The 9,835-nt window shown below is 32.8% G+C and overlaps 1 pseudogene across 1 annotated transcript; it reads right to left on the bottom strand.

The window, feature by feature from the left end:
- Positions 1–594: 594 nt before the first annotated feature.
- Positions 595–9,320, bottom strand: LOC149544007 (ABC transporter B family member 19-like; annotated as a pseudogene). The gene is made up of 11 exons (XR_016355258.1): positions 9,061–9,320; positions 8,686–8,740; positions 8,278–8,453; positions 7,882–8,082; positions 7,099–7,358; positions 6,622–6,938; positions 5,298–5,521; positions 4,150–4,532; positions 3,476–3,891; positions 2,455–2,693; positions 595–1,998 (listed from the first exon to the last, which is right to left on the bottom strand). The product of XR_016355258.1 is annotated as an ABC transporter B family member 19-like (transcript).
- Positions 9,321–9,835: the final 515 nt, after the last annotated feature.

Raw genomic sequence — 9,835 nt, 5'->3', positions numbered from 1 at the left:
CTGTTGGAAGGACATAAGATAAACACATGATAAGTACTAAAATGGTAAGATTACTTTTGTTATGAAACTCACTCAAGAATATTCACATAAAGGTGATATGCTTGATGCTCTATGTGAAATCCTATAAGTACTAGTACAATAATATAGTGACAATAATAAATGAAAAATATAAATTAATAATTGAGTGAAGACTTTGTATAATAAAGTTATGTGTAAAATGGGTGCAGTTTGATACTCTATAGTTGATAGTTCATTCCATGTATTATTTCTCTAGATGTTATAAAGATAAAAGTTTCTCTTTGTACATGGACCACAAAGATTATTTTAGATGATGAGGAAAATGAAACTAATAAATTCTAAGATTCAGATCAGATCACCAAATATAAAGTAAAACACTTATAATATCTAAGCATTAAGGCCCTTAACATAGAATCTAGTCTTAACTGTTTGATGAAGATTTAAGTGTGGGGTGGCTGATAAAATTTTAGGATAACATAGAATATAAATAGTCTTAAAATTAACAATTCTGAATCCATATAAATAATAATCTTAAATAGTAATTCTAATAACCATATAAAGTTTAATTAACTTGACTTTAAATAAACTATGCACACAAAAATAAGATATTTCTAACACAAAAAGTAATAGATTCCATGGCCGGAGTTTTCTCCTACACCAGCAACTAATTAGCAATGCACTACTATCCCTTACTATACACATTACTCAAGTCCTTCAGCCTTAGTCTTTTTCTTCCCAATCTCACATCTTGCAAGATTGCTCTCATTTTGTTTTCATGGCTGACTTTAATAGATCCAAACCCTTCCATGCTAATCTAACCTAATCTAAAAATTACATAGACCCCAAGCAACACAAGCTATTGCTCAATGGATGTACTGGCCTTGAGATTGAGCAATCTGCCGTATTCTCCATGAGGTGTGGCCATGAGCTCTGCATGACTTCCTTGTTCTGCAATCCTCCCATCCTTCATAACTGCAATGGTGGTCACATTCTTTATAGTAGACAGTCTATGAGCAACAATAATGGATGTTCTTCCCTCCATCACTCTCTCCAAGGCCTCCTGAACAACCCTCTCTGACTCTGCATCCAATCCACTGGTCGCCTCATCCAAAAGCAGAATTGCTGGATTCTTCAGTACTGCCCTCGCTATTGCCAATCTCTGCTTCTGTCCTCCTGACATCTCAACTCCTCTCTCCCCCACCAAAGTCCCATACCCATCTGGCAACTTGCTTATAAACTCATGCGCATTGGCAATTCTAGCAGCATTCATCACCTCTTCTTCTGTTGCATTCTCCTTCCCATACACAATGTTATCTCTAATGGAAGCAGCAAAAAGAGCAGGCTCCTGCTGCACCAGAGAAATCTTCAGTCTCAGAGACCGCAGATTGTAACTCCTGACGTTCATTTCATCAATCAAAACAGCTCCTTCAGTTGGGTCATAAAATCTCTCAATCAATGCAATTATGGAGCTCTTACCACACCCACTTGATCCCACAAGAGCTAAACTCTTTTCTGCCTCCAATTTCAGCTCTAGGTTTTCAAAAATAACTACTTCTGGTCGATTAGGATAACAAAACTTAACATTCCTGAACTCAATGTCTCCCTTCAAGTGGTGTACGTTGATTCCTTCTGGATCCTCTGGTTCCATCCCTGTCTTTCTGTCAAGGATTTTGAACACTGATTTTACAGCCTCCCTGCTTTTGACAACATTTGGAGCCATAGTCATTGTATCCGATAGTGTATAGGAGGCAAGATTCAGTACCATGTATGCCACAATAACGTCGGAAAAACTAGCCTTTCCATGATGGACAAGCCTCGAGGCATTCCAAAGAGCCAGAGCATAGGAGCAATAGAGGCCCAGCTGAGAAAGCCCATATATCAGACCCGCCATTTGGCCTCTTTTGAAGCTTCTCCTGCCACAACTGTCGCTTCGTTGTGGGCCTTGGCTTGATCTCCTCCAAACCCTTTATCTGACAATCTCTGCATTCAAAGTTCAATTACAATAGAAGTAGAAGTAGAAGTCTTAGTGTACTTCTTCATAAGTAGGAGATATTTTTTCTATAGTAAGTTAAATTGTGATATCGCTATTAAGATTTAATTATATAGTATTTGAATCAAACTCGTTGATCTATATTTCATAAATAGTGATTCACAAGAATCCATCTTTCATGAGAATAAATGGAACACTTAGCAGTCATTGAATCTAGATGATGCTCACATAGACCCAACTCTCTGAGCATCAGACCCAACTCTGTGAGCATCACTTAAATCCAATGAGTGCTAAGTGTTCTTGTAGACTTTTGTGAATCACTATTCATAAAATATTGCTTAATGAATTTGACTCAAATACTACATAGTTAAATCCTCATGATAACAATATAAATGCACTATTAGAAAGATTTGATTTTGTTTAATGATTCAGTTTTGTATACAGACCTGAGCCATGTTTCCGGCAGCGAGAATAGGATATGTGGCGAGGAGAACTAAGCTGAATTGCCACTGAACTGTGAAGCATATTATGATGGAAGCAACAATGTTGACCAGGTTCTGAGAAATGATAAACATTTCTTCGATTATGGTCTTTACGTGAGTCCCATCTGAAGAAATGCGCGAGGAGATTTGAAGGCTGCCATTCTCGTCTTTATCGAACCAAGCTATCTCATTACGCAAAATGGCTGTAAAATTAAGCGCAAAGTTAATATTATAAGTATTTAGATAAAGCTAAATTTCATGCTATACATATATAAACGATAAGTTTTGAATGAATCGTATAAGTTAATTATTTTATATAATAAGATATGCTAATTTTTTTCGAAATATATATGAGTTGTGTTTGAAAAACATTAAAACAGAAAGATTTAGATTTGTTTTAGGCATATAATATGTATTTGTGATATTTTTGTTTATAGAATATATATCAAAGGAGTAAAAACAGAAAAAAAGAAAGAATATTATATATATAAAGAAAATGTTTGATGAGGGTGATGGTATGTTCTTTAATTGCTTTATTTACCAAGGTTCAAACAAAGTATCAGAATGTATTATGAAAGATAGACCAGAATTATATTCTAAAAGACATCTAATAATAAAAAAAATTGTGTATTCTTACCTAACATCATGACATCATACAAAAACTATAAATTTCTTTGGTTAAGGTTAATTCTTTTATCTAAATCCTTTGTCCAAGGTAGTTAAAATCTAGATTGAAAAAGGTTAATTACAATGGTTTATTTTAAATTAAGTTGAAAATTCTTCTTTCCTAAGTAGGATGCTTCATTTTATAGATTGTATGGTAATAATAAAATCAAGTTCTATTAATGACCACTAGGTTAATAAGATTGGTGTAATCTCTATTAGTTAAATAAAATGAATGCAAGAAAGATGAATAGCACAATATAATTTCAATCCAAAAACAACCAAATTAAGAAGTAAAATGGGTATTAGTTTGATCTTGTACCTGCAAGCATTTTCTCTCTAACTTTTTTGCTTAAATTGGTCCCGATTAACCCAAGGCAAAATTGTTGCACCACATTGCCTAGCAATCCAGCAAGAGCAATTCCCATATACACAAAGGTATTTATCTCAATCTTGTGCTCCATTTCAGAATGATTCTTTATGAAGAAGAGAGACATTGATTTAGCCATGAATATAGCAAGCACTGGAATAATACAACCCAACATTATGGACCCAACCATACCCATAATTGCATATGGCCAATCTGTTGCACTCATTTTCAACAATCTCCAAGTTGAACCCTTGGATATCATAACTTCTAAACCCTTCTTTGAAACTACCTTGTCTTCATTCTCATTTCTTTCATATAGTTGTGCCTTTACAATTGGGTCATGTTTGTCACTATTGTATGACATGACACTGACGCAATTAATTATATCAATTGGAGTAAGTATTCAAAATTGAAATAAAATAAAATTGTTATATTAACTCAAGAGATTATAAGAACTTTTTGATCAAATGAATAAAAACCATGTTAATCCATAATGAATGAATTCCAATTATCTTGTTATATAGATTTTAGATGTATCCAAAAAATTCTAAAACTTATCATACAAAAATATAACTAAAACAAAAAAATTAAAGGCTAGAAATTAATACAAGGGGTATCTCATATACCTTGGATTTGGCATCACTTGTATCATATGATTTGTGTCATTATTGGAGTTATTTGTGGCTTGCAGATTAACTAGAGAGAAATATGTGCCTCCATCTTGTTTGGCCATTAGTTTATCATGGCTTCCCATTTCAACAATGCACCCATTTTTCATAACTGCTATGGTATCAACATTCTTGATTGTAGATAGTCGATGTGCTATGACCACTGTTGTTCTCCCAATCATGAGCTCATCAAGAGCCAATTGGACGAGATGCTCAGAAGCATAATCAAGGGCACTAGTGGCCTCATCTAGGAGTAAAATCGTTGGATTCTTCACAATTGCTCTTGCTAGTGCAATCCTTTGTTTCTGCCCTCCAGAAAGTTGTATTCCCTTTTCCCCCACCTACCTTATTCATACAAGAATTTATCGATCCATCCAATAACTCTATCAAGCTTTTATAAAGAAAGAGACAAGAATATATACCAAATTATGTACCTAAATATTAGCTCACTTTTATAATATCTTGAATAAATTTATTGTAAAAACATCTTAGATCCATTTATTTACTCTTTGAAATTAATCACTCAATTCCTTTGAGATCAAAATGTATATCAATCTACATATAAGGAATAGGGGATCACATGTGAAATGTAATGAGACACCCTTCAATATTTAAATTGAAGAAATATAAGATAGATTATTTTTCTTTATGTACATGCAAGTCATCTATGATAATTTATTTATATTGATTTTCACTACTTCTTAAATATCTACAAGATCATCAACATCCTATGAACTCAATTCCACTTTATGTTTTACAATTAATATGTGCAAAAGTTTGATTCTCATTTCTTTGCAAACTACTTATTTTAAAATATTAACACAATAACAAAAAATTTAAAAAATCTTAAGAAATTATTAAACTTAATTAAACTTGTATATGTCAAAAGTAATTCAATATATCTTCTAATTTAATTTTCTCTATAATATAATTATATACAAAATATTAAAATCAATCATTCATTCAAAACTATGTTATTATTGCATCTAGACTCATTCAGCATTCATATTTTATCGAACATTCCATTTTACATTAAGAATCCACATGTCATATTCATTAGAAAAATTCACCAATGTTGAAAGAGAAATAGAATCAAATATTCACACCTTGGTTTCATATCCTTGGGGAAAGTTGGTGACAAAATCATGTGCATTGGAAGCCATTGCAGCCGCCATTACTTCTTCTTCGTTTGCATCATCCTTTCCATACAATATGTTTTCCTTTATACTTGTTGAAAATAGCACAGGCTCCTGACTTACCAACCCTATCTGTTGTCTTAGCCACACTGTTTTCAGACTTTCAATGTCTAGCCCATCTATCAGAATTTGTCCTACATTTTTGTTTCAACCACACAAACTATTAGAATCTCTGATTAACAGAATCTTTAAATCAGAAATAGGGAAAAAAATATAAAACAATTATAATCATTTATAAGAAGTTGACGTAAACAATTGATATTGGTACGTTTTGACGAGTAAGTTCTATTATTGTTGCATTAAAGTACGAGTGTCCTATACTAAGAATGTTTCTGGATTCAATTGTGTTACAAAACAGTAACACAATTGAATCCAGAAACATTCTTAGTATTCTATAGATTGTGGAAACCTGCTCTCTATTAGTATTCTATGTTTAACTGAAGATAAATTTCTACTAAGTTCTAACTTATGACCTCCCAAATTCATAACAAAGAATCTAAAGCATTGACATTAGTACGTTTTGATGGTTAAGTTCTATTATTATTATATTAAAACACTATAAAAATTGTTTAATTGGAGATGAACACATCAAATTTTTGATAAGTATGAGATAATTTCTACAGCAAGTCAAATTGTGATATTTCTATCAGGATTTAATTTGTAGTTTTTGGGTTAAACTCATTGACCCATATTTCATGAGTAGTGATTCAACTTGAATCCATCTCTCATGACAGTAAATGGAACACTAAGCACTCATTGGATCTAGGTGACCCAAAAACTACACAGTTAAATCCTGAGAGCAATATCACAATTTGACTTGTTGTGGAAATTATCTCCTACTTATCAATTGATGAGTAAAAGGAGCTTTCTAATGAATGGTTCATAAGGAAAAACACTTGGTGAAGGTTTTGCAAATGGGGTTGCAAGCAGAGTGGGCGCTTAAGCTGGAAGAGTACTGGGATGGGTGAGCTCCCGAGAAGTCCCAGTGCTTCACCTCTGTGAGCAGCACCTAGATGCAATGAGTGCTGAGTGGTCCATTTATTCTCATGAGAGATGGATTCATGTTGAATCACTACTCATTAAATATGGGTCAATGAGTTTGACCCAAAAACTACATAGTTAAATCATGATAGCAATATCACAACATCAATTTTTTATCTACGACTTCACAAATTCATAATATTGAATTAAAAAAGTATAATCTTTTAGATAAACAAAGTTGAACACATTGTACCTCTAGTAGGTTCATAAAACTTTTCCAAAAGAGAAATTATAGTGCTCTTTCCTGAACCACTGCCACCAACAAGAGCCAGTGATCTTCTTGCAGGTATCAGCAAATTTAGATTTTGTAAAACAATTGCATCAGGACGTGAAGGATAGCTGAAATCAACATTCTTAAACTCTATGGAGCCTTCCAATTGATCTTTGGCAGGCCCATCAACTAAATAGTCATTTGGGATTGGTGTCTGATTAATGATCTCCATTATCTTGTTATAAGCAGCCCCTCCCTTTATTATGAAAGTTAGGCTCGATACCACGTACCCTATGGATCTGGATTTCAATCAAACATGTCAAAAATAGTAAGTTTCATTAAGCTGATACAGTTTTTGGACAAGTTAAAGGCTTGAAATTAAGATAATTGTGATCATAACAAAAAGTGAATAAGAGGAACCCATATGATTGATAAGATGAAGATGAGAAGAGATCTTACACTACTCCCAAAAGCATGCTAAAAATGGAGGACAGAGTATCTGCAACATTAGAAATGCCTTTCCTCAATAGGATTCCTGCGTACCAGCAAAGCATACCCCAAGCGGTATATATTATGGCTTTTATAGTACCCATTCCGATACCCTTAAGAAGCCCTTCTTGGTAACCCAACCCAACTGCAACTTTTAGCCTCTTTGAATAATATTCCATGGCCTTGTATTCCCCAACATAGGAATAAACGGTTCGAATTTGTGAAAGCACCTGATCCAACAATGTTTAAATTTAGAATTTTCAAAAACACCAAAAAGAAGGTCCTGTGTATCTCAATTTAGATTTAACAAAAGCATTTATATAGTTAAAACTTTCTAAGATTCAATTATGTACATTTTTAGGAGAAGATGTTTCTTTTAAAAATTCATATATTCTTTTTTCAATAAATCATTATAAGAAAATAGGATATGTGAATCACTAAGAGTGATTCAAAATATCAAATTATGAACTATAGAAAATTCATACTATCTAAGAATTTCTCATATCTTCTACAAAATGTCAAATTGTGTGAACTATACGAAATATCATACCATCTAAGAAATTTTATGAATATATAGATCTAGATTCTCACTTCTTTAACAAAATATTAAATCATAAGAAATTTCTACCATCTAAGAAATTTTATGAATATATAGATCTAGATTTCATCTCTTAGACAAAATGTAAAATCATGAACTATACAAAATTCATACCATCTACGAAATTTAATGTATATATAGATCCAGATTCTCACCTCTTCTACAATAGTTGCAGCCACTCCAAGTGCAGTTTGACCTTTATAGGTCAATTTAGAAAGAAGAGATGCATATAATCCCCCAATTGCAACCACCAATGGTACTATGGCGAGAACAATAAGACCCACACTCCATTCATAAATGAGTGATAAAGCAAAACCAGCAAGGACTGTTGCTAGATGGGAGACAAAGCTGGCCATCTGTCACCATATGATTGTAGTTACATAAGAGAAAGAAATCCAACTTATATATCCTAGCCCAAAAACTACAATGGGTTCTAATCAAATGATCATTAATCACAGCCACAAGAAAGTATTAAAATGGCTTTTCTGTCACTATGTATTATTATTTTCATCAAGGCAGACCATTTTCAAACATGGGTAAATCTTGAGTACCTTATCTCCAAGAGACTCTTGAATAAGAAGAAAATCTGTAGAAAAGCTGTCAAGAATAGCTCCAGTCCTTATCTGTGTATCAAACACTGACACATCCTGTTTTAATATGGATTCTAGATATTTATATCTCATTTTTGTAGTTTGTCTCTCTGCAGCATACATCCAACAAGATATCTCTGCCACAGTTCAAAATTTCAAAATTTATCAGTTTGAAACCTATTTACAATTTCTCTTAATTCACTTCATTCTCATAATATTGTTTTTCATTCTTTCATTCTTAAGTTTTCTAATATATTGATGATAGATTGTCTTCTTTTAAGCTTTTCATATTTTGCTATCATAAATCAAAGAATGTGATCTGAAATGTTAATGCAAAAAATATACAATTGAATTAAAAGAATGTCTTACCTGCCCATCCAACTGCAAAAGCTGCTATAGCAAGGTAAACGATATATAAGGCATACTGAAACAACGAATTACAACATATTAATCATCTGTGTGCATTAATTACAGTACCTTTGGAACAATTTCAGTGATATCCAAGCACAGACCATTAAAATTTAAAAAGATTAATGGTATCATATTAATCTTTTTTTCATAATCTATATTGTTCCTTGTTGTTTTTAGATTCTATTGTGTGCGCTTTTCTTTGCATGACATAATGGATCACAGAATGTGATTCAAAAATTTGATATAAAGAATACACAATCAAATCTAAAAACAACAACAAGATCTAAGCTAATGTTCGCAACATTATGAAAGTCAATCTAGATGAGAACAAACCTGAGGTACGGCGTCTGTTTTCAGCCCTATTTCATTCACAACCCTAGAGAATAATATCATGTAGAGGGGAAGGATTAGACCAGTTCCAACTGCTCCAAGTGTTCCAACAAGTATGAGAAGCCAATCAAGAACATCTGCGAAAGAGAAAATACTGTACAGTGGAAGAGAAAGAGCTTTTGGATCTTCCTCAGTCTTCTTCATCTCTTCTTCATTATTCTTAGGACTTGTCTTCACATCAGAAGCTCCTTCTCCTTCCATACTAAAATTTTAAACAGACATTTTTAAAGTAATGATAGATCATAGAATTTGATTTGAAACATTGAAAAAATACATTCACCCTACTATTATGAGAAATTATGTACAATAACCTTATAAACTATCTAGATTTTTAAACAAGTTGTTTATGGCTGAAAAATTGGTAGATGATTTAATGTCTTCCTTCCTATCAGTCTGCTATGTTTGGAATCTATAACAAGAAAATGATGTAGAAAATCCAAAGCCTGCATGTAATTATAATACTTTTGCTGTGATATGTTTTCCTAGAAGAAAACGGTTATTCTTTTGGTGACATAAGATCAAAACTTACCTATCAATTATGTATTAAATTTTATCTTATGTGGGTGTCGGAAAAATATTCTCTGACCGAGGCAGCAGTGATTGCAATGTTTTAATGTCTGTTGCAAACGACGGCAGCATATTGAAGCCCTGGTATAATCAAATTTCAAAATATTTGAAAGTAGACGACAAGATGCATGGCTGGATTGAAGAGGCCAGA

The sequence above is a fragment of the Cupressus sempervirens genome, chromosome 8 (assembly GCF_028749045.1).
Source record: "Cupressus sempervirens isolate cs-2001-9-10 chromosome 8, ASM2874904v1, whole genome shotgun sequence".
Classification (NCBI taxonomy): Eukaryota; Viridiplantae; Streptophyta; class Pinopsida; order Cupressales; family Cupressaceae; genus Cupressus; species Cupressus sempervirens.
The sequence above is the reverse complement of the archived record's forward strand: the minus strand, read 5'-3'. Positions and strand labels throughout refer to the sequence as shown.